At 48.1% G+C, this 3,662-nt stretch overlaps 1 pseudogene; it reads right to left on the bottom strand.

The window, feature by feature from the left end:
• Positions 1-886: 886 nt before the first annotated feature.
• Positions 887-1,061, bottom strand: LOC135386471 (U1 spliceosomal RNA; annotated as a pseudogene).
• Positions 1,062-3,662: the final 2,601 nt, after the last annotated feature.

The following is a 3,662-nucleotide window of genomic DNA, read 5'->3' on the forward strand; positions in this document are numbered from 1 at the left end:
AATCAACACGATTATTACAGAATACTGCAGAATAAACAGAGAATAAATAGCGCCGAGCAACAGAAAGCGTGACTATCATATTATACAATCCTTAAGGGAACCTATTCGGTTTGGAGAAAGTAGATATTATTATACATATCTATAGCACGTGATGAGTCGCAGAAGCCATCCGCTTCATCCCAGCACAACTGTCGAATTTTCTGGTGAGAGGGGCCACATGCTCGCAGATCGCAGGGCCACGAACAGCTGTCGGTGTCTGAATGAAAAAAACAAAAAACAAGGGAACCTGTTAATGATATGGTAAACCGGAGCACAGGCAACGTTAATTGGCTGAATACGCTCTATAAGACATGCCAGCGTTACGCGTCCAATGTCGACTAATGCCAAAATTGGAGGAGCCCTGCGTACGCGATGCACGCTGTTTTCCTTTTCATGCACACCAGTGTATTAAGCATCAGACACATTCAAACAGCGGAACAAAACGCAAGAAGCAACGCCACGCAGAATCATCAACCAGATCATGACTGTTAACCGGCAGAAAGTGGTGTAATACGGGGCAAGGTGCACACAGTTAGGCGACAGTATTAAACGTCTGATCACTGACATGCATCATACGTTTGTCTGCTTACCTTTCATTCAGGCGTTCATCCATGGCTCGAAGATCTTCGAGATCCACGAAACGAAATCACCGCCTGCTCACATAGGCAGACGCGAGCTACACAACGGTCAGACGGGTCGGCGCCTCGGAGAAACGAACGCGGGCGAATCCACCGGTTAAATGAGCCTCAGCCAATCATGATCGAGAAGGGTCACGTGGGAGACCGGAGCCAATGGAAAGTAAATAGCCGGAATTTGGCGGGAAATGCCAGTGGCGACACTATTTGCGCGGCGGCGAAACCGGCTTACTGTGCCTCCTCTGCCCCCACTACCAAAAATTACATGCCCCATCTGCCCCTGTTTGGGGTAGTGGCAGGGGTCAACCCAGCCGCAGTGCAATGGCTAGGCCTCGCCCTGGGGGAACCCCCTCGCTGATCAGGGTTGCCCCGGCACCAGGTAAGTATGATTAGCTTACTCTCAAAATCAGCCCCATGCATCCTTCGCCTCCTATTCGTAAGGGTGTTTTTAGTCCTATTTGAAGTTTATCGGGAAACTTTGTGCACGCAATATAGACGTGATACAAGTATTTACATCCGAAGTTTGTACTGGACGTGTTTTCTATTGAAGATAACAGGTTTCGCGAAAGAAACCATATTAATAGGCCAGGATTCCTTCACCAGAATATCGACCTTGAAGAACGTGCACACCCTTTCCCGATGCGAGGATGCCCTTCCCGCGCTCTCCTCGCGCTGCTCTGCGAGGAGGAAAGAGGATTGTCGTGTAGGGCCTTAGCACGAGATGGCACTGCAACGAAAGCGCGCATGCTCTGAAGCGTCCCAGCTGGAATGATTGTTTCTTATTACTCGCTCTCTTCTCCCACGGTACCTTTGGTACCTTCTCCGCCTTCTCCATGTGCGCCTTGCTCTTCCGGCCGCTCTCGGCGGCTGCTGCTTTGTCGTGTCACATTACGACTCCACGCCGATTTCTGCCAAACATTGTTGGCGATGAAAGATGGAAGTCACTGAAAAGGTTAGCCAGGCTGTAGGACTCGAACCCACATCTTCTGGATTGTCGGTCCAGGGCTCTACCAATTTTCTTAGGCACTTTGAGGCTTTGTATGTATTTGTCCTTTCTATGTGTTCCAGCCTCAGAACATCAATTTCTCATTGTTGGCGAACCCGTTTTTTGTTGGAGGCAACCGTGCAGTGTCCGTGCAGTCACACCACAGCGACACCAACACGCTGATTTATGCGCCGATCTTCCTCTCGACGACGTCGACAACACACGGACTCGACATTGTCAACAATTGCGGCTGCGCAGTTTATTTACGCGGCTTTCTAACGTTTGCAGAAGCTCGTAAACATGGATGACGTTTGCACAATGCTGTAATCACCACTGAATCGTCCTACGAGCTTGTCGTACACTTTACTGTGCGACTGTTGTGCGATTGTTTATGTACATCACGGCGACAGATAGCGTGTTTTACATCCAATATATCCGAATACTCCGTTATGATGTGAATAATGGTTTTTCCGTCATTCAATTAATTTTTTTATTCAGCCATATCTAACACCATATAAGCAAACAGAAAGGAAATCAAAATTCAGAAAGCCGTTCCTGCGAGTACGGTTCTTTGTCTTTTATTTTTTGGGTGTGCATACAGTCACGTGATACCGCTTTTATCCACGAAACCACGGTGGGAAGGCGAAACGAATCGATGGCAGGGAGGCGTGTCCGTTGCTTCTGTTCGGTTTGAAGTTCGTGTCACAGTCGGACTTTTGTGACTGTACTCGCCTCAACTCATTCTTTCCCATCCATTGTTTTATTTTTCCCGCGGTGCGCTTCCTTTTATGAAACACTGCAAGAGCAGGGCATTTTCGAGAGAAACCCCGGTTCATATTGTTTCATTCAACGTATTTTTCTCTGTCAACGGTATCGTTTCCTTGGGCTTTAGGTGCTGGTTGGGCAGAGACACAAAACACAAGTACAAAGGACAGGGGTTTTGTGTCTCTGTCCAACCACCTCCTCGAGCTCAGGGAAACATACAGTTCACATCGATATACCAGCTTGTTTGCATTTTAAAGGGACCATGAAATGATTTTCGCGAATTCCGAGCACTCTGCAGGAAACCGTTGTCGTGATCCCTCACTATCGTACACACATCGACTTTTAGCCGTATTCAGTACGACGGGGGCGCAGTTACCAGGCAAAAATAGCGGGGCGTGACCGCCGGAAGCAGACTTACGTCATCGCCATCCAATCCTCTCAGCCAACTGTGAACTGTGAACTTTCACGGTCCCTTTAATGCTCTGGTCATATTTTTCCCCGAGTACAGCTTTAGTAGAGCTACCAGGTGTTTGAACTCATGCTTTGGGCGTCTGCAGAAGAAGCCCTTTTTGTAGCTGCCATATTACAAAACTTCGAAAATGTGTGCAAACCGCGAAGTGGCTATTCATGTAAAAAAAAAAGAAAAAAAAAACGAACATCCCTCAAACATGCCACAACAGTCGACCGACTCCTGTTTCCTTGATTCCGTTCGCAGACCTCTCGGCGTTTACAGTCACGTCCAGGGGTGGATCTATAGAGGGGTGCCATATGTCCTGACCCCCTAATCGATTTCTATGGTCACAGTGTTTCACCGACCCTAGATCGCGTATCTACCATGCTGTCCATGGCTGGACGCCCTCCTCAGAACAATCCGGGATCCGCCCTTGCTCACATCAAGCAACATTTCCAGTTGTTTGTGTCGGGTATCGTTGTCGTACTAGCTTGACCTTGCAATCGACCAACTTCGTACCTGCAGATGGTACATCGTCGTCGCTCGTCGGCGTGGTATTGAAACAGTCGGCCGTCAGCATGTTAATCGACTCTGTGAGACTACGCAGGCTATCTTCAAAACACACCGATTGATATGATGTGGTATCATACTCCGGTCTTCGTCTACGTTATATTCTTTCAAGTATGTGCGCTGCAATCCAGTGGAACCACACACGGCGATGTGCACGCACGACGCTAAATAATGAAGCTGGAAACAAACAACGACAAATTGGAAAGCTCTTGAAAAT

This window comes from Ornithodoros turicata, chromosome 2, assembly GCF_037126465.1.
Source record: "Ornithodoros turicata isolate Travis chromosome 2, ASM3712646v1, whole genome shotgun sequence".
Lineage (NCBI taxonomy): Eukaryota > Metazoa > Arthropoda > Arachnida > Ixodida > Argasidae > Ornithodoros > Ornithodoros turicata.